This window comes from Anomaloglossus baeobatrachus, chromosome 9 (genome assembly GCF_048569485.1).
Source record: "Anomaloglossus baeobatrachus isolate aAnoBae1 chromosome 9, aAnoBae1.hap1, whole genome shotgun sequence".
Taxonomy (NCBI): Eukaryota; Metazoa; Chordata; class Amphibia; order Anura; family Aromobatidae; genus Anomaloglossus; species Anomaloglossus baeobatrachus.
Window position 1 is genome coordinate 146,084,608 of NC_134361.1, and position 22,002 is coordinate 146,106,609.

Consider the following 22,002-nt stretch of genomic DNA (forward strand, 5'->3'; position numbering starts at 1 on the left):
GTAGGTGGGATCTAGAACTTCATCATCAATTGTTGTGTTTGCACTCCCCTCCCCCTCAGACCGAGCCTCTTCTTGCCCTGACCGAATATTTAAGTTGTCATCCCAATCGGGTATCTGCGTCTCATCTTCATCAGTATGTTCCTCATTGTCTATAACCACAGGTGTTACAGTTTGTGACAAAGGGTCAACATTATGCTCAGAAACTTGGTCCTCACGGCCTGAATCAGAGTCACAAAGGTTCTGGGCATCACTGCAGACCATTTCCTGGTCTGTACTCACTGTAGCTTGGGAGCAGACCTCTGATTCCCAGGCTATAGTGTGACTGAACAGCTCTGCAGACTCAGCCATCTCAGTTCCACCATACTGTGCAGGGCTGATGGAGACTTCAGAGCTGGGAGAAAGCAAGTTTGATTGGGATGACAATTCAGAGGACTGGTGTTTTTTGGATGCGGTACTTGAAGTGGCTGAGAGGGCACTTGTTGGACCACTTGAGATCCATTCAAGCATTTTCCTTTTTTGGCCATCATCTACCTTTGTTCCTGTTGTTCGTGTCCGTAAAAAAGGGAGCACATCGGATTGTCCACGGTAAGTAGTAGACATCTTACTTTTGCTGGTAGATGGTCTCTCTTCAGCAGATGATAATGGAGCTTTGCCATCTTCCCCACGGACAAACCCTTTTTTTCCTTTTCCACCACGCCTCTTCCCCTTTCCACCAGCATCTGTCATTTTGCCACTCATGTTGATTGCGACAAGATTGTGCACTGAAAATGTGGTAGTAAAAATTGAGAGGTGGTGTAGATTGCAGCGCTGGTCTAGCTTTATTAACAGCAGAATAATAAAGAATAAATATCCCTGACAATGCAACTACGGCCCTTAAACTGGCAGCATCAATTGCTAGTATAATGGCTTAGTTATAATGAGTTGGAGTGTGCAATGCAGGCAGAGGTGCTGCAAATATCTTTGCACTAGTGGGACTATAGCAAAATCCAATAGCCACGTTTAGGATGCCACTAGGTACACTGAGTATTTGCTAGTATAATGGCTTAGTTATAATGAGTTGGAGAGTGCAATGCAGGCAGAGGTGCTGCAAATATCTTTGCACTAGTGGGACTATAGCAAAGTCCAATAGCCACGTTTAGGATGCCACTAGGTACACTGAGTGTTTGCTAGCATAATGGCTTAGTTATAATGAGTTGGAGTGTGCAATGCAGGCAGAGGTGCTGCAAATATCTTTGCACTAGTTAGACTATAGCAAAGTCCAATAGCCACGTTTAGGATGCCACTAGGTACACTCAGTGTTTGCTAGTATAATGGCTTAGTTATAATGAGTTGGAGTGTGCTATGCAGGCAGAGGTGCTGCAAATATCTTTGCACTAGTGGGACTAGACAAAAGTCCAATAGCCACGTTTAGGATGCCACTAGGTACACTGAGTGTTTGCTAGTATAATGGCTTAGTTATAATGAGTTGGAGTGTGCAATGCAGGCAGAGGTGCTGCAAATATCTTTGCACTAGTGGGACTATAGCAAAGTCCAATAGCCACGTTTAGGATGCCACTAGGTACACTGAGTGTTTGCTAGTATAATGGCTTAGTTATAATGAGTTGGAGTGTGCAATGCAGGCAGAGGTGCTGCAAATATCTTTGCACTAGTGGGACTATAGCAAAGCCCAATAGCCACGTTTAGGATGCCACTAGGTACACTGAGTGTTTGCTAGTATAATGGCTTAGTTATAATGAGTTGAAGTGTGCAATGCAGGCAGAGGTGCTGCAAATATCTTTGCACTAGTGGGACTATAGCAAAGTCCAATAGCCACGTTTAGGATGCCACTAGGTACACTGAGTGTTTGCTAGTATAATGGCTTAGTTATAATGAGTTGGAATGTGCAATGCAGGCAGAGGTGCTGCAAATATCTTTGCACTAGTGGGACTATAGCAAAGTCCAATAGCCACGTTTAGGAGGCCACTAGGTACACTGAGTGTTTGCTAGTATAATGGCTTAGTTATAATGAGTTGGAGTGTGCAATGCAGGCAGAGGTGCTGCAAATATCTTTGCTCTAGTGGGACTAGACAAAAGTCCAATAGCCACGTTTAGGATGCCACTAGGTACACTGAGTGTTTGCTAGTAAAATGGCTTAGTTATAATGAGTTGGAGTGTGCAATGCAGGCAGAGGTGCTGCAAATATCTTTGCACTAGTGGGACTATAGCAAAGTCCAATAGCCACGTTTAGGATGCCACTAGGTACACTGAGTGTTTGCTAGTATAATGGCTTAGTTATAATGAGTTGGAGTGTGCAACGCAGGCAGAGGTGCTGCAAATATCTTTACACTAATGGGACAATAGCAAAGTCCAATAGCCACGTTTAGGATGCCACTAGGTACACTGAGTGTTTGCTAGTATAATGGCTTAGTTATAATGAGTTGGAGTGTGCAATGCAGGCAGAGGTGCTGCAAATATCTTTGCACTAGTGGGACTATAGCAAAGTCCAATAGCCACGTTTAGGATGCCACTAGGTACACTGAGTGTTTGCTAGTATAATGGCTTAGTTATAATGAGTTGGAGTGTGCAATGCAGGCAGAGGTGCTGCAAATATCTTTGCACTAGTGGGACTAGACAAAAGTCCAATAGCCACGTTTAGGATGCCACTAGGTACACTGAGTGTTTGCTAGTATAATGGCTTAGTTATAATGAGTTGGAGTGTGCAATGCAGGCAGAGGTGCTGCAAATATCTTTGCACTAGTGGGACTAGACAAAAGTCCAATAGCCACGTTTAGGATGCCACTAGGTACACTGAGTATTTGCTAGTATAATGGCTTAGTTATAATGAGTTGGAGTGTGCAATGCAGGCAGAGGTGCTGCAAATATCTTTGCACTAGTGGGACTATAGCAAAGTCCAATAGCCACGTTTAGGATGCCACTAGGTACACTGAGTGTTTGCTAGTATAATGGCTTAGTTATAATGAGTTGGAGTGTGCAATGCAGGCAGAGGTGCTGCAAATATCTTTGCACTAGTGGGACTATAGCAAAGTCCAATAGCCACGTTTAGGATGCCACTAGGTACACTGAGTGTTTGCTAGTATAATGGCTTAGTTATAATGAGTTGGAGTGTGCAATGCAGGCAGAGGTGCTGCAAATATCTTTGCACTAGTGGAACTATAGCAAAGTCCAATAGCCACGTTTAGGATGCCACTAGGTACACTGAGTGTTTGCTAGTATAATGGCTTAGTTATAATGAGTTGGAGTGTGCAATGCAGGCAGAGGTGCTGCAAATATCTTTGCACTAGTGGGACTATAGCAAAGCCCAATAGCCACGTTTAGGATGCCACTAGGTACACTGAGTGTTTGCTAGTATAATGGCTTAGTTATAATGAGTTGAAGTGTGCAATGCAGGCAGAGGTGCTGCAAATATCTTTGCACTAGTGGGACTATAGCAAAGTCCAATAGCCACGTTTAGGATGCCACTAGGTACACTGAGTGTTTGCTAGTATAATGGCTTAGTTATAATGAGTTGGAATGTGCAATGCAGGCAGAGGTGCTGCAAATATCTTTGCACTAGTGGGACTATAGCAAAGTCCAATAGCCACGTTTAGGAGGCCACTAGGTACACTGAGTGTTTGCTAGTATAATGGCTTAGTTATAATGAGTTGGAGTGTGCAATGCAGGCAGAGGTGCTGCAAATATCTTTGCTCTAGTGGGACTAGACAAAAGTCCAATAGCCACGTTTAGGATGCCACTAGGTACACTGAGTGTTTGCTAGTAAAATGGCTTAGTTATAATGAGTTGGAGTGTGCAATGCAGGCAGAGGTGCTGCAAATATCTTTGCACTAGTGGGACTATAGCAAAGTCCAATAGCCACGTTTAGGATGCCACTAGGTACACTGAGTGTTTGCTAGTATAATGGCTTAGTTATAATGAGTTGGAGTGTGCAACGCAGGCAGAGGTGCTGCAAATATCTTTACACTAATGGGACAATAGCAAAGTCCAATAGCCACGTTTAGGATGCCACTAGGTACACTGAGTGTTTGCTAGTATAATGGCTTAGTTATAATGAGTTGGAGTGTGCAATGCAGGCAGAGGTGCTGCAAATATCTTTGCACTAGTGGGACTATAGCAAAGTCCAATAGCCACGTTTAGGATGCCAATAGGTACACTGAGTGTTTGCTAGTATAATGGCTTAGTTATAATGAGTTGGAGTGTGCAATGCAGGCAGAGGTGCTGCAAATATCTTTGCACTAGTGGGACTATAGCAAAGTCCAATAGCCACGTTTAGGATGCCACTAGGTACACTGAGTGTTTGCTAGTATAATGGCTTAGTTATAATGAGTTGGAGTGTGCAATGCAGGCAGAGGTGCTGCAAATATCTTTGAACTATTGGGACTATAGCAAAGTCCAATAGCCACGTTTAGGATGCCACTAGGTACACTGAGTGTTTGCTAGTATAATGGCTTAGTTATAATGAGTTGGAGTGTGCAATGCAGGCAGAGGTGCTGCAAATATCTTTGCACTAGTGGGACTATAGCAAAGTCCAATAGCCACGTTTAGGTTGCCACTAGGTACACTGAGTGTTTGCTAGTATAATGGCTTAGTTATAATGAGTTGGAGTGTGCAATGCAGGCAGAGTGGCTGCAAATATCTTTGCACTAGTGGGACTATAGCAAAGTCCAATAGCCACGTTTAGGATGCCACTAGGTACACTGAGTGTTTGCTAGTATAATGGCTTAGTTATAATGAGTTGGAGTGTGCAATGCAGGCAGAGGTGCTGCAAATATCTTTGCACTAGTGGGACTATAGCAAAGTCAAATAGCCACGTTTAGGATGCCAATAGGTACACTGAGTGTTTGCTAGTATAATGGCTTAGTTATAATGAGTTGGAGTGTGCAATGCAGGCAGAGGTGCTGCAAATATCTTTGCACTAGTGGGACTATAGCAAAGTCCAATAGCCACGTTTAGGATGCCACTAGGTACACTGAGTGTTTGCTAGTATAATGGCTTAGTTATAATGAGTTGGAGTGTGCAATGCAGGCAGAGGTGCTGCAAATATCTTTGAACTATTGGGACTATAGCAAAGTCCAATAGCCACGTTTAGGATGCCACTAGGTACACTGAGTGTTTGCTAGTATAATGGCTTAGTTATAATGAGTTGGAGTGTGCAATGCAGGCAGAGGTGCTGCAAATATCTTTGCACTAGTGGGACTATAGCAAAGTCCAATAGCCACGTTTAGGTTGCCACTAGGTACACTGAGTGTTTGCTAGTATAATGGCTTAGTTATAATGAGTTGGAGTGTGCAATGCAGGCAGAGTGGCTGCAAATATCTTTGCACTAGTGGGACTATAGCAAAGTCCAATAGCCACGTTTAGGATGCCACTAGGTACACTGAGTGTTTGCTAGTATAATGGCTTAGTTATAATGAGTTGGAGTGTGCAATGCAGGCAGAGGTGCTGCAAATATCTTTGCACTAGTGGGACTATAGCAAAGTCTAATAGCCACGTTTAGGATGCCACTAGGTACACTGAGTGTTTGCTAGTATAATGGCTTAGTTATAATGAGTTGGAGTGTGCAGAGGACAGGAGGGTACAGTGCCAGGATTGTGGGGCTCTAGGTAGAGGAATGGAAGCCTGCCTTTCTATTCCCTCCTAATGTGGAAATGCAGCGACGAAATCCCTGACCTTAGCTGCACAGACGCTGTCTCTGTTTTCAGGACCTGTCACCTATGGCTCTGACCCTGCCGGTACGAGCCCTTAAAAGGACTGATAGAAAGTGCTCTCCCTAAGCTGTCTAGCGCTGTGTTTGGAGCGCATACAGCTGTATCGGCGATAGGATTTAGGACGGAGCTGCGCCAGTGATGTCTGACACCAAGGACGCAGAAGGCAGATAATGGCGTGCTGGAGGAAAATGTCCGGTTTTATAATGCAGGGACATGTGACATGGACATCCTATCACACATGCCGTTGCTTCTCTGGCTAAAAGTCCACTTAGCTGTGTGTGTGTCTGGGATTGGCTGACATAATGGCCCTCCCCACTACACGCGCGCGCTTAGGGAAGGAAGACAAGGAAAAAAAAAAAATGGCGATCATACATTCAAACATCATACAAATGGATCATACAAATGGCCATTATACAAACAGGAGTGATCTGAAGGCGCTGTTCACGCACACTATACACTGAAATTTCATAATAGTGTGAGTCACAGAGTGACTTACACTATTACAGCGGAAAGCCAGCTAGGAATTAGCTGTTTTTTTGTTGCTAGAACCGTTCTCGAACGTTTCTAGAACTATCGAGCTTTTGCAAAAAGCTCGAGGTCTAGTTCGATCTAGAACAGGCCCCAAAATCACTCCAGCCTAGAACTGGAGAACCTCGAACCGCGAACCGCGCTCAACTCTAATCAAGAGTAACCGATAGTTCACTAGAGGGCATAAGCGTGGGAAAAAACACTGTGCGCATGCGTTACAGGTCTGAAGCCAGAAAAGACAGTTTAACAAGTACACAATCGTGGAACAAAGCGCATAGCGAATGCGAACAATAATGAAAACCCAGCACCTGCCCGGGCTCACAAAATAATAATATAATAATAACACACCATAGATTTAAACCCCGGAAACCATAGTTATGCATACAAAGGCATTATCTATGCATACAGAGGCATTATCCCAAGTATCTAGACGTGTATAGTGATGTGGAAGATGAAAAATGCAAAAGGACTCGGATAAAGAGTGACACCTTGTCCCTAATTAACCCAAAACGATAGAGAAAAAAAGGGGGGGGGGGAAGGGATGCCTGCATCACCACTGAAGGCCATCCGTAAACCTTTAGAAAATTTCAACAATAAAGGTGACTAACATGAGTCCAAAGAGGAAACAACGGACAAAATGATGTGCAAAGAAATGTATATGTAGATATAAACCACACTCATATAACTATGCCCGCTAGAATATAAAGGGAAGTAAAAACCAGATGTGTGGAAACAAAGAAAATGGTCCTGATAAGACAAGAAAAAATTCCGGAAAAATCCTAAAATCACAGGGCGACCGCTCTATGTGAGCGTGTCAGAATCGACCTCATAAATATAAAAATAAAACTGAGCAAAACAGCCAATATAATAGTACATACATTCCAAACATAAAAATTGTGTATAAAATGTAACATATGTATAAAATCAATAAAAAACATAGTAATAAAAACACATAAATAAAGGGTGAGGCATTAAAAAAAACCCTGAAACTTAATATTACTGAAATAAATCAGTTACCTCATTAAGGCCATGAGGTTTTAAGGTATTCAATTTATAGATCCAATACGTTTCTTTCCTATTTAAAATATCCATCCTATTCGGAATGTATGGGGGTATCTGTTCGATCGGAGTCACCTTTAGTGCGATTTTTTTATCATGACATATAGTAGTGTGTCGGGAAAGCCCGTGAAGCATGTATCCCACCTTAATATTATGTCTGTGAGAATTGATTCTATTATGCAGGGCTTGAATGGTTCTCCCTATATATCGCTTATTACAGTCACATTCAATCAAATAAATAACATAATCAGATTGACATGTAAGATGTCCTCGTATTACAAATTCCATATTTTCAGGGACAGACTCAAAACTGACCCTTCCATGCTGGATGGACCTACAACATAGGCAATTCTTAGTTAGACACCTATAGGACCCCATAGGTTTATTTGTCCCCACAATGCTAGAGGGACTCCTTAGTCTACTAGGAGCCAACTGATTTTTCAGGTTGGCGGCCCTGCGGAAAGTGACCCCAGGGTGGGAAGGTAACACCCCCTTGAGATACGGGTCATTCTGCAGAATGGACCAATGCTTCCTTAATACCCCCTTAATGGCTTCTCCATCACAGCTGAAGGTGGTCAGGAAATTAGAGGCGAACCTATTTGTCGGTATTATCTTGTCAACCACTTTGTCACCTAAAACAGAAAAATCATTCTGCTTTTGATGTCTAACATCTTGATATGCTTTCTTAACCACTGTCAGGGGATAATTTTTATCCAGGAACCTTTCTTTTAGGATCTTAGCCTGGTCCTTAAAATCCTTATCTAACGTACAATTCCTCCTAACCCTTTGGTATTGGTTTTTAGGGACATTAAGCAGCCACTTGTCATAATGGTTACTATTAAAATTAATATAACCATTGCTGTCTACTTTTTTGAAGAAGGTTTTTGTAAGGAGGGAGCCCTCAGCATGCGAGATGGTTAAATCCAGAAAATCAATGGATTTCCGATCTATAGTAGGAGAAAATTTTAAGCCCCAAGTATTGTTCTCTATCTCCTCCAGGAATAATGAATAATTATTTTCAATATTGTCCCAGATGATGAATAAGTCATCTATATATCTCTTATAGACCACTACATGTTTAAACAATTTGGAAGAATATATGTATTGCATCTCAAAGAATCCCATCACTAAGTTGGCGAAAGTAGGTGCTGCCTTAGAGCCCATGGCAACGCCGCAGCATTGGTGATACATGTGCTCCTGGAACATGAAAAAGTTATTTTTAGAAATAAACTTCATACTGTCCAAAACAAATCCCTTCTGCTCCACTGGTAACCGGTCATCAACTTCTAAATATTGTTTGAAACACTCGAGGCCTAGGTTCTGTGAAATATTGGTGTATAAGGATGCAATATCCAGAGTCAAAAACAGGAATGACTCTTTCCAAGTAACATCCTTTAAAATGCTTATAAGGTAAGGCGAGTCTCTAAGGAAACTTCTTAGATTCGTGACGTGCATCCTCATAATCGAGTCAACATAGGCCGCCAGATTCTCAGTGAGTGACCCAATCAATGAGATGATGGGTCTCCCAGGGGGATTAATCAAGCATTTGTGAATCTTAGGGAGATGGTAGTAGAATGCCGTTTTGGGATTTTTAATATCCAAGAATTTATATTCATCTTTGTTAAGAATCCCCAAATCTGAAGCCTTTTTGATTAGTGTACGATATTCTACAATGGAATCCTGATATGTAGACAACTCCACTATCTCGTAGTGTGTATTATTGGACAGCATTCTCAACGCTTCCTGGACATAACTGCTCTTATCCTGTAGGACAATGCCTCCCCCTTTATCCGCACTACGGATGACTAAATTGGGATTATTCTTTAAGGATGCAAGTGCCATTTTTTCTTCCTTAGATAGGTTGGCTCTAGGGGGGTTCTTGTTATTCTGGAGTCTCTTAAAATCTTCCAACACTAAATCATTGAATGTCTTGATATGATGACCTATACTGTGTAATGGATAAAAATTCGATTTTACTTTATAATCAGTATGAAGAAACCCATCACTAGTACCATCTTTATTAGCGGGTATTGATCTGTTAATTTGAAAATGTCTAGTAAGTGTGAGTTTTCTGACAAACTTCTGAAAGTCCAAAAAAAGCTCAAAGTTGTTGGAAGACTTGGCCGGGCAAAACGAAAGCCCTTTTTTCAGGACATTTATCTCACTTTTAGAAAGATTATAGCTGGAAAGGTTGAAAATGCCCGAAGTGTCATCTTTTATCAAGTGCTCCTTTTCTCTTTTTTGTTTGAGCCTATACCCTGCTCTGGTCCCTCTAAAGTGTTTTTTTCTTTTCCCTTCTCTTGGTGTCAAGAAATTCGTGATGGGAACTTGTGAGCTCCTGGCCAGCGGTAAAAAAGGCACAACTACATTGCCTTTATTGGTGTTGTCAATCGTGATGGTCCCATCAACAGAGATAACCGGCTAAGTCGTAGAGGCCAGTGAGACGGGATTACATTCAAGGATCTCAGCAGACGTAGGTAGAGGTATATAGTCATCATGCACAGACATATCCAATAGATCAATAAAGTCACTATCCGGGTGACTATCAATCACAGGGGGAGTCCTATTTGTCTCCAAAAAAGACAGAGAGTCTCTATTTTTTCGGATTCTCTCAATCTGTGACCTCAAGGACTCAAGTTGTTTTCTTGTGTCCTCAAAATCAATGGGTCCTCTAGAAAGAGGTAATACTGAAGAGGTGGATACGGTAGGACATATCTCAATGGGTCCTCTAGATTGAGGTAATATTAAAGAGGTAGGTTCAGTATGACACATCTCCATAGAAGTAACCTCTGCCACAGATACAGTTACAGGAGCAGCAGAAAATACCTCATCCGTGTTTTCGACAGCCGAAAGCATATGGGGTAGATTATCCACTCGTGTCCGAGATGAGGGTGCCATATGAGAGGTAACACTAGGCACGGTGCCACTATTATCATGAGTGATGTCTCTCCTATCACAAGAGCCCGTACTGTTCTTATGGTATCTACTATTAAAGAAATTCCTGTGACTACTGCGGGATCTGGGTCTACGGACGGGAGGATCCCCAGTAGCCACTACTGCCACTCCCTCCTGTGTTTTTTTGGGGATCATATCAGCCCTGTCCCTTTGTAATTTTTTGGACTTACGAAAAATTGTGTCCTGTTCCAATTGAATCAGCTTAGTATTGATATCAGAATTAAAAATCTTATACTCTGGATGTAGATCATATTTACTAAGATCCTTATAGAGTTCTGAAACATTATTGGAAGCCTCAGTAGCAATAGTATTCCGTTTTTTATACAGACATTGTAGCATTCCCTGCATGCAATTCCTTAAAATAGTGTCCCATTCATTAGAAAAAATGGGATCATTAGGGAAGGGCGAATCATGCTTGATTCTGAGGCCCCTAGGACAAAGTTTTTCCTCCAAATAAATGGTTAAAAAACGGGCATCAAGCCAAAAACGAAGCTCTTCTTTGAGCAAGTCCTCCAGACGCAAGAACAACTTCATCAAACCAGTGTCCTCCTCTGAATAAATATCAGGCAAATTCAGTTCCCAGTCAATATTGTGTGTTTCAGGAGTACCTCCAGTTTGAAGTATCAGCTTTTCCCTTGAAGAAAGGCGATTGTTAAAATAGTCCATTATTCCTGATCAACGACCCTCTGCTGCTCCGTCCACAGATAAAGAAGATCTGGTCTTGCCAGGTCCAAAACAGCAATACGGAGAAAGACTGTGGAAAAAAAGCGCAAATAGGGTCTTACCCAAATATGTGTGGGGTAGGGAGGGGGGAGTCAATATACTCACCAATTGCAGTTGTGAGAGTCACAACCACTATAAACGCATGTAATGTCGATCCTCGGCTGCAGCCACCATAACAGCAGATAACAGAAAGCGAAGGAGAAAGGTGTTCAAATGCCGCGCCAATGGATCACTTATGCAGATGTTCAGATCAATGTCACTTTATTGTCATACAGGTCGACGCGTTTCCGGAGCATCTGCCCCCTTCATCAGGACCACCAGGAATAGAAATAACATCAAATCTGTCCCAGTAGGATGATACATACAATATATAATCACAATGACGTCATCAGACAATCCCTCAAAAGAAAAAAATAGGCGGGAAAGGGTGCCACGTTGTCAAAAGTGACGTACTATATAACCTTTCCAAGGATGCAAAAAAATCAACAAGTGCAATTCATCAAAGGATTGATCAAATGCAGTCACTCAAAAAAAGTGGTGAATACAGCAAATAATACAAATATATGTACATACAACAAAACTTCCTAAGTAAAACAAAATTGTGAAAAAATCCCTCCAATTGCATACAATTACAATTTTATATATAACCGCATGCACCACATGTTGGCATATGTGGAATAAATGTGTGTTAACCCAGGGTCAGGGAAGGGTAAAGAACTCTCCATACTCTGAGTCTATTTGACTTAATGTATATACTGACAACACGGCATAAACCCATGCCGCCACCAGAGTATGTCTATCAATCACCCGAAGTCTGGGAGCAAAAGAAATGAGAGTGGATTAGGGAGATTAACTCGCACCATAGGAAAACCTAAGAGCACACTTCTGATCAATGAACTCAGACCGCGGTTCATCAGAGGACAGAAGCGTGGGAAAAAACTAATCGGCGCATGGGTCAAGGTCTGGATCAAGAGTAACCGATAGTTCACTAGAGGGCATAAGCGTGGGAAAAAACACTGTGCGCATGCGTTACAGGTCTGAAGCCAGAAAAGACAGTTTAACAAGTACACAATCGTGGAACAAAGCGCATAGCGAATGCGAACAATAATGAAAACCCAGCACCTGCCCGGGCTCACAAAATAATAATATAATAATAACACACCATAGATTTAAACCCCGGAAACCATAGTTATGCATACAAAGGCATTATCTATGCATACAGAGGCATTATCCCAAGTATCTAGACGTGTATAGTGATGTGGAAGATGAAAAATGCAAAAGGACTCGGATAAAGAGTGACACCTTGTCCCTAATTAACCCAAAAAGATAGAGAAAAAAAGGGGGGGGGAAGGATGCCTGCATCACCACTGAAGGCCATCCGTAAACCTTTAGAAAATTTCAACAATAAAGGTGACTAACATGAGTCCAAAGAGGAAACAACGGACAAAATGATGTGCAAAGAAATGTATATGTAGATATAAACCACACTCATATAACTATGCCCGCTAGAATATAAAGGGAAGTAAAACCCAGATGTGTGGAAACAAAGAAAATGGTCCTGATAAGACAAGAAAAAAATCCGGAAAAATCTTAAAATCACAGGGCGACCGCTCTATGTGAGCGTGTCAGAATCGACCTCATAAATATAAAAATAAAACTGAGCAAAACAGCCAATATAATAGCACATACATTCCAAACATAAAAATTGTGTATAAAATGTAACATATGTATAAAATCAATAAAAAACATAGTAATAAACACACTAAAGGTGACTCCGATCGAACAGATACCCCCATACGTTCCGTAGGATGGATATTTTAAATAGGAAAGAAACGTATTGGATCTATAAATTAAATACCTTAAAACCTCATGGCCTTAATGAGGTAACTGATTTATTTCAGTAATATTAAGTTTCAGGGGGTTTTTTAATGCCTCACCCTTTATTTATGTGTTTTTATTACTATGTTTTTTATTGATTTTATACATATGTTACATTTTATACACAATTTTTATGTTTGGAATGTATGTACTATTATATTGGCTGTTTTGCTCAGTTTTATTTTTATATTTATGAGGTCGATTCTGACACGCTCACATAGAGCGGTCGCCCTGTGATTTTAGGATTTTTCCGGAATTTTTTCTTGTCTTATCAGGACCATTTTCTTTGTTTCCACACATCTGGTTTTTACTTCCCTTTATATTCTAGCGGGCATAGTTATATGAGTGTGGTTTATATCTACATATACATTTCTTTGCACATCATTTTGTCCGTTGTTTCCTCTTTGGACTCATGTTAGTCACCTTTATTGTTGAAATTTTCTAAAGGTTTACGGATGGCCTTCAGTGGTGATGCAGGCATCCCTTCCCCCCCCCCCCCCTTTTTTTCTCTATCGTTTTGGGTTAATTAGGGACAAGGTGTCACTCTTTATCCGAGTCCTTTTGCATTTTTCATCTTCCACATCACTATACACGTCTAGATACTTGGGATAATGCCTCTGTATGCATAGATAATGCCTTTGTATGCATAACTATGGTTTCCGGGGTTTAAATCTATGGTGTGTTATTATTATATTATTATTTTGTGAGCCCGGGCAGGTGCTGGGTTTTCATTATTGTTCGCATTCGCTATGCGCTTTGTTCCACGATTGTGTACTTGTTAAACTGTCTTTTCTGGCTTCAGACCTGTAACGCATGCGCACAGTGTTTTTTCCCACGCTTATGCCCTCTAGTGAACTATCGGTTACTCTTGATCCAGACCTTGACGCATGCGCCGATTAGTTTTTTCCCACGCTTCTGTCCTCTGATGAACTGCGGTCTGAGTTCATTGATCAGAAGCGTGCTCTTAGGTTTTCCTATGGTGTGAGTTAGGGTACCTTCACACTTAGCGATGCAGCAGCGATCCGACCAGCGATCTGACCTGGTCAGGATCGCTGCTGCATCGCTACATGGTCGCTGGTGAGCTGTCAAACAGGCAGATCTCACCAGCGACCAGTGAACAGCCCCCAGCCAGCAGCGATGTGCAAGCGACGCTGCGCTTGCACGGAGCCGCCGTCTGGAAGCTGCGGAGACTGGTAACTAAGGTAAACATCGGGTATGGTTACCCGATGTTTACATTAGTTACCAGCGCACACCGCTTAGCTGTGTGTGCAGGGAGCAGGGAGCCGCGCACACTGAGCGCTGGCTCCTTGCTCTCCTAGCTGCTGTACACATCGGGTTAATTAACCCGATGTGTACAGCAGCTACTTGTGCAGAGAGCCGGAGCCGGCAGCACAGGCAGCGTGAGAGCTGCAGAGGCTGGTAACTAAGGTAAATATCGGGTAACCACCTTGGTTACCCGATGTTTATCTTGGTTACAAGCTTACCTCAGCTGTCAGACTCCGGCTCCTGCTCCTTGCTCGCTTCATTTGTCGCTCTCTCGCTGTCACACACAGCGATCTGTGCGTCACAGCGGGAGAGCGCCTTTGAAGAAAACGAACCAGGGCTGTGTGTAACGAGCAGCGATCTCGCAGCAGGGGCCAGATCGCTGCTCATTGTCACACACAGCAAGATCGCTAATGAGGTCACTGCTGCGTCACAAAAAGCGTGACTCAGCAGCGATCTCGGCAGCGAGTTCGCTGTGTGTGAAGCACCCCTTAATCTCCCTAATCCACTCTCATTTCTTTTGCTCCCAGACTTCGGGTGATTGATAGACATACTCTGGTGGCGGCATGGGTTTATGCCGTGTTGTCAGTATATACATTAAGTCAAATAGACTCAGAGTATGGAGAGTTCTTTACCCTTCCCTGACCCTGGGTTAACACACATTTATTCCACATATGCCAACATGTGGTGCATGCGGTTATATATAAAATTGTAATTGTATGCAATTGGAGGGATTTTTTCACAATTTTGTTTTACTTAGGAAGTTTTGTTGTATGTACATATATTTGTATTATTTGCTGTATTCACCACTTTTTTTGAGTGACTGCATTTGATCAATCCTTTGATGAATTGCACTTGTTGATTTTTTTGCATCCTTGGAAAGGTTATATAGTACGTCACTTTTGACAACGTGGCACCCTTTCCCGCCTATTTTTTTCTTTTGAGGGATGGTCTGATGACGTCATTGTGATTATATATTGTATGTATCGTCCTACTGGGACAGATTTGATGTTATTTCTATTCCTGGTGGTCCTGATGAAGGGGGCAGATGCTCCGGAAACGCGTCGACCTGTATGACAATAAAGTGACATTGATCCGAACATCTGCATAAGTGATCCATTGGCGCGGCATTTGAACACCTTTCTCCTTCGCTTTCTGTTATCTGTAATTAGAATCTAAAATGTCTGTATATATAATGTACAAGTGTCTGTATATATAAGGTATATTTGTCCGTATATAATGTACATTTGTCTATATGCATAAAGTACATATGTCTGTATATATAATATACAAATGTCATTATGTATAATGTATTTTTGTTTGTATATATAATGTACAACTGTCTGTATATATAATGTATATTTGACTGCATATATAATCTACATGTCTGTAAATATAATGTATATATGTCTATATATAATGTACATGTTTCCGTATATATATAATGTATATTTGCCTGGATATATAATGTACATGTGTCTCTATATATATATATAAGGTATATTTGTCTGTATATAATGTCCATTTGTATATACTGTATAATGTATATCTGTCTGTATAAAGTACATATCTCTGTATATACTGTATAATGTGCATTTGTCTGTGCATATAATGTTTTTGTGCTTCTATATACAATGTAAAAGTGTTTGTATATACAAGGTATATTTGTATGTTCTTATCTATATGCATAATGTGTATGTATATAATATACATATCTATATATCATGTATATTTGTATATATAATGCTCATTTCTGTATGTATAATGTATATTTATCTGTATATATAATGTACATGTCTCTGTATATATAATGTACGTGTGTCTGTATATAATGTACTTGTGTCTGTATATATAATGTACATGTCTCTGTATATATAATATACGTGTGTCTGTATATAATGTACTTGTGTCTGTATATATGACTCGCCCACCCCAGGGCTGTGGGACACCTGGTGCCGGGCCGGACTAGTCCAGTGGTAGTCAGTGGTGGCTGGGCCCGGCTCCGTGGCCCTGGTGGGTGTCAGTAAAATATGTGTGTGAGGCAAATCCCGGGATATGAAGATGAATTATGACTCCAGTCATAATCCCTCATCACTCCCTGGCAGTGCCCCCTCCCTTCTTGTTCTCAGTGTTCCACTTACACCTCCATGGCCATGTCCTGTGATATGGAAATGAGGTGGTGTGGGAACAATGGACACAGGATGACTCCCTGCCGTCACCCTGTAACAAGAGTTGTATCTCATTAGCAAGGCTATGGAAATAGCCAGACAGAACGACTCCAGTAAAAAATGGTTCATATCTCGCAAGCCATATTTCCGATAAATATGGCAACCATAAAAATGGTGTCTCCGCATGCGGACGATGCCGGCACACCCTTTTTATGGGAGCAGGACATTGGGAAATGCCCCAGGCGTGATATCAGCCAATGGGGAACTGGCAGACAGGTCATGAGTCCCCTCGTTCTGTAGCTAAATTCATAACTGTCACAATGAGAGCATTGGCGTCCGCCTACGACGCTCCCAGGCAAAGTTATGGCCCATATTCCATGTTGTGGATTGTCCATAACTCAAGCCAGGGGTGGAGCAGTGCTTCCCTGTGAGGTCACTAAGGTAGGAGGGGACCTGGATCTGCCCAGGTTGATAACCCTACTTCGGCCATTTTCCAGTGTTCTTTTCGCTGGGGGCACGTGTAGGAAACATCTGTGGGAAGGATCCTAGAAACCTGGCCTACAGCGCCCCCCTGTGGCCAGACGCAACAAGGTAACTGCTGGAACTGTGTATGCCTGTTTGTAACCCATGCTTTGATTGTAACTGTACTCTGACATATGTATATTCTGTAGATTCCCTATTGTATATATTGTAGTTTCTAGTGTGCTTTAGGCTGATTAAATTATATAATTAATCTTGGGCTGTTCTGTTATCTCGATCTTGAATCCCACGTCTGTGTGTTCGGCTAATAGTTACCGTAAATCGGTTGGTGGCAGCGAATTGTGCCAAGGATTATTGTGGGGAGGCCAGTGAGATTCGGGGAGATTTTATATATTCCGCCCGCGGAGGTCGGGGGAATATATACCTTACTCTCACCGGGGACCCTTCAATAATCGGCATAAGTAGTATAGCGGCCTCCTTGCTTATTGTCGGGCAATTCCATAATTGGCCTGACTATAAGAGGGGCGCTAGAGAGCGCGTCACGTGCTCTGTCTGTCGGTCGGGAGGTATAAAGGAGGGGTGACCCCCACTTGTTACCCCCCGATTGTGACGTACTGGTAGCCAGCGCGGGGGACTTCTGAGTGACCCCCCCGGTGGTTTGTGACATATTGGTGGCAGCGGTGGGATTTCTGAGTGACCCCCCCGGTGGTTTGTGACAATGTGGCTAGATGAATAAAGTTTGTGTTCGTGACGCCACCTGTGGTCTGCGGCTATTAAGCCGCCGCTGCTGTGTGAGGCCTCCGGGGTGATGTTATGGCAGCAATGGTGGTACTGCTCCCCACAGGTGGAGCGGAGCCCCAGGGATACTGTTAATGCTCGTGGAAGTCTATGAGGTGGTGTGGCTAACACGGTGCAGGGCCAACAGGCGATGAAAGAACCAGCCATAAACAACAGTCTCTTTACCTTTTCCTCTTTACTTTGGAAACAGTCCAGTCCTGGGAGACCGTTACAGGTGGTGATGGGGATCCGGTCGGCCTGGAAGTATTTGAGGTGATCTCTCTGGCCAGCTGAGTATGAGGCCTACTCCTGTACTTTGCTTTGTTACGATAGGACCCTGCTTCTCTGAATCCAGCAATGGCCCTCTGTGCTGCTGGGACTGTTGGTGCGTCCCTTTCCCTCTGTAGCAGGCTGCGCAGGCTCCCTCTCTGGTGCTTCTCTGCTGTAATCCACACCGGCCTTGATGCTGCAGCTGTACTTTTGGGATGTTTTTGGGCCAGGTGCTTGCAGCTCTCCTGCCCTTCTGATTCGGCTACCAGGGAGTATTTTAAGCCCTGGTGGCCACAGACTCCGATGTCCGAGTCTCTCTGCTGCCTCTCAGCTACTCCTGCTTCTCTGGGCCAAGCTACTCTAGCTCTAGGCCCCAGATTCACAGGACAGCTCACTCTGCGTCTGTTCACTTCTACTGCTCTCTACAGACTGAACACTACTTCCTCTCTCAGACCAGGCTTAAGGGGATGCTCCCTGGAATCCCAGGTTCAGAGCTCCCCCTGCTGGCCGGAGGGAGAACTGCGTTGGGTGTTAAACTTGCTGGCCAATGGATCTCCCAATTACCTCCAGGCTCAGCATTAACCCTTTGGGAGGGCAATGCTGTTGTGGCGACCAGGTCCTGGGGCGCCACACTCCCCCTTAGTTAAATTCAGTACTCCCGGACTGTGGAAACAAACATAACATGTTACAACATTTCATCCCATTATGGGAGGCGCATTACTTAAACGTTACAAACTTAAACACTACTATAAGAGTCCAGTGTGGCTCCCCGCCGGGTGTCCATTACACTGCTCCATGGGGGACCCGCCGCGATCAAACCCCCAACGTAGGCTCTGGGCGTGCGTCAGAGCATTGATGACCCCACTCTATGCACGCCGGACGGGTTTTTCTTCAGGGGTGTTGAGCACACTGGTGCTAACTATGAACAATTTAGGTGTTGGCCACCCATAGTCCAGTGGCCCAATTGTCCATTTACTTAATCACCTAAGACAAAAAGCATTTTATACACAACATGACAGACATTTCACATAACTATTTACATTCTGTTAGGTATTTTACTTTCTATGTTCTATACCTTGGAGGGGGCTGTCCCCGAGTGCTACGTTGGGACCGTCGTAGCTCTGGGGTTTGTCCCTGACTACTTGGAGTGTCTGCCCCCCCCGTGTGATTGGTAGGCCTAACCCTGACAGGTATACATGTCGGTTGCCTACGGGATCTCAGATTCGCCAAGGGTACGGCAGGTTCACCACTGGCAGGGGGTTGAACCTCCTGTTCCACTGCTGGCGTGTCATCTCGTGTGGGAGCGGACGGTTCTTTAGGTGGATCTGGAACCTCTTCGGTTTCTGGCTCGACCAACTGCGGGAACGTCAAGACTGGTACCACTATGGCATTGTTTATTCGGGTACAAGTTTTGGGGAATTTTCCAAGGATGGTTTGGATCATCTCTTCCTCTTTTTCTTGACTTTGGGGACTTTCTTGTACTTCATCTACTTCTTTTTGGGTTCTGCACCGTTCAAGGCACGTTTTCAGGCGGTCCCGAGAAACTGCTTGATAGGTCCTGCCTTCGTCCTTGCTTATGAGGCATACCTTACTATTGTCAAAGTTGGAGGGGATAATGGTGTAGGGCTCGTTCTCCCACTGATCATCCAATTTATGCGTCCTCCGCTTCTTCTTGAGGACTTGCTCTCCAGGTGCTAAGGGAGTTGCTGGGGCTGCTTGATTGTAATGCTGCTCTTGTCTCGTTCTTGCTTGAGACAGGCTCCTCTCTACGCATTCTTGGACCTTACGGTACCGCTGCTGCCGCTCTGTATCCCAATCCTCTATTTCCTGAACCACCTCAGGTGACACAGTCCCCATCTCAAAGTCTACAGGTAACTTGCCAGGTCTGGCTCGCATCAGGTAAGCAGGGCTGCAGTTGGTCGAATTTACCGGGATATGGTTGTACAAGTCTACCAGATCTGGTAACTTTTCTGGCCATTGGTTTCTTTCTTCCAAAGGTAGAGTCTTGAGCATATCAATAACCACATGGTTCATCTTCTCGCACAATCCATTGGTTTGGGGGTGGTACGGTGTGGTTCTGATTTTCTTACAACTATACATGTTACAGAACTCTTGGAACACTTCTGCCTCGAATGCAGGACCTTGATCAGTCAGTACCCTTTCAGGGTAACCGTGAGGTCGACAAAAGTAGGCCTGAAACGCTCTCGCTGCTGTTCTGGCTGTCTGGTCCTTCACGGGCACTACTACCAGGAAACGCGAGTAATGGTCCACAATGGTGAGGGCGTACACATAGCCTGACCGGCTTGGTGTTAACTTCACGTGGTCCAGGGCCACCAACTCCAGGGGCTGCTTCGTGACAATTGGCTGTAGGGGAGACCTCTGGCTGGCATCATCTTTCCGCCTCAGATTACACGGACCACAGTCTCGGCACCACTTCTCGACTGTCTTTCTCATGTGCACCCAGTAGAACCGATCACGGAGTAGGGTCTCCAACTTCTTCCACCCGAAGTGTCCTGCGTTATCATGATAAGCTGCTAGGACCATTGGAGCATCCCTCTGTGGGACCACTATCTGCCAGACAAGTTCATTCGTTCGCCAGTTGACATATCTCTTGCAGAGCTTGCCTTGGTAGGTGAACAGTCGTCCCCTCTCCTTCCACAACTGCTGGGCTTCTTCTGGAGCATCTGGGCCAAGATGAGTCTCAGATTGTGCTAGCTTTTCTTTGACCAATCGCACAGCCGGGTCACCGTTCTGTGTCTCTTCCCAATTATGGTGGAGTAATGGGTTGACCGAGACCTTGTGCTGGCTCGAGCGCTTCACTCCCACAGCATGCTCACACTGGGAAACACCCTGATGATGGAAAGCCGGTAACTCTATCTCTTCGAGTTCATCCAGGTTTTCTCCAGATTCGGGTAAGTGGGGCATTCTGGACAGCGCATCAGCATTGTTATTCTTCTTGCCAGCCCGATACTTGATGGTAAAGTCAAAGTTAGACAGCCGGGCCATCCATCGCTGTTCCAACGCACCTAACTTGGCTGTTGCCAGGTGTGTCAACGGATTGTTGTCCGTGAAGATGGTGAACTTGGCCGACGCCAGATAGTGCTTGAAGCGTTCAGTCACTGCCCAAACAATAGCGAGGAACTCCAGCTTGAAGGAACTGTAGTTTTCTGGATTCCTTTCTGTGGGCCGAAGCTTCCTACTGGCGTACGCTATCACCCTCTCTCTGCCTCCCTGCACCTGGGACAGAACTGCTCCCAGTCCCACGTTGCTGGCATCTGTATACAGTACAAACGGCTGGCTGTAGGCCAGAATTTCTTCTCCCGTGAGAGCCCCTTTCAGCCGGACAAAGGATGTTTCTAGTTGGCTGCTCCATTCAAATGGAGGGCTCTGCTTCTTAGCCTGCTTTGGCTGGCCCACCAGGAGATCTTGAAGGGGCGCTGCTATCTTGGTGAAACCATCAATGAACCTTCGGTAGTAGCCCACCAGCCCAAGGAACTGCCGCACCTCCTTTACCGTGGTGGGTCTTGGCCAGTCCTTGATTACGGTGACTTTCTCCGGATCAGGTGCCACACCTTCTGCGCTGACCACATGACCCAGGTACTGTACCTTTGGCTTCAAGAGGTGACATTTGGACGGCTTTATCTTCAGGCCATATTTCGACAAGGACTCAAACACTTCTGCTAAGTGCCTCAGGTGGTCTTCATAAGTCTTGGAGTAGACTATGACGTCATCCAGGTACAACAGCACGGTTTCAAAGTTGTGGTGGCCCAAGCAGCACTCCATCAACCTTTGGAATGTCCCTGGGGCGTTGCAGAGCCCGAATGGCATACAGTTGAACTCACAGAGGCCCATTGGTGTCGTGAATGCAGTCTTCTCCCTGTCCGCCTCTGCCACGGAAACCTGCCAATACCCACTGGTGAGATCCAAGGTGGAGAAATAGTTAGCTGACTTTAAGGCTGTTAGTGACTCCTCTATTCTGGGCAGTGGATAAGCATCTTTATGTGTAATGCGGTTAATTTGCCTGTAATCTACACACATTCTCATTGTACCATCTTTTTTCTTTACGAGCACTAGTGGAGCTGCCCAGGGGCTACAACTATCTCTGATAACCCCAGCCTCCTTCATTTCCCTTAACATTTCTTTGGCACGCTGATACTGTGCAGGGGGTACAGGGCGGTATCTCTCTTTAATGGGATGAT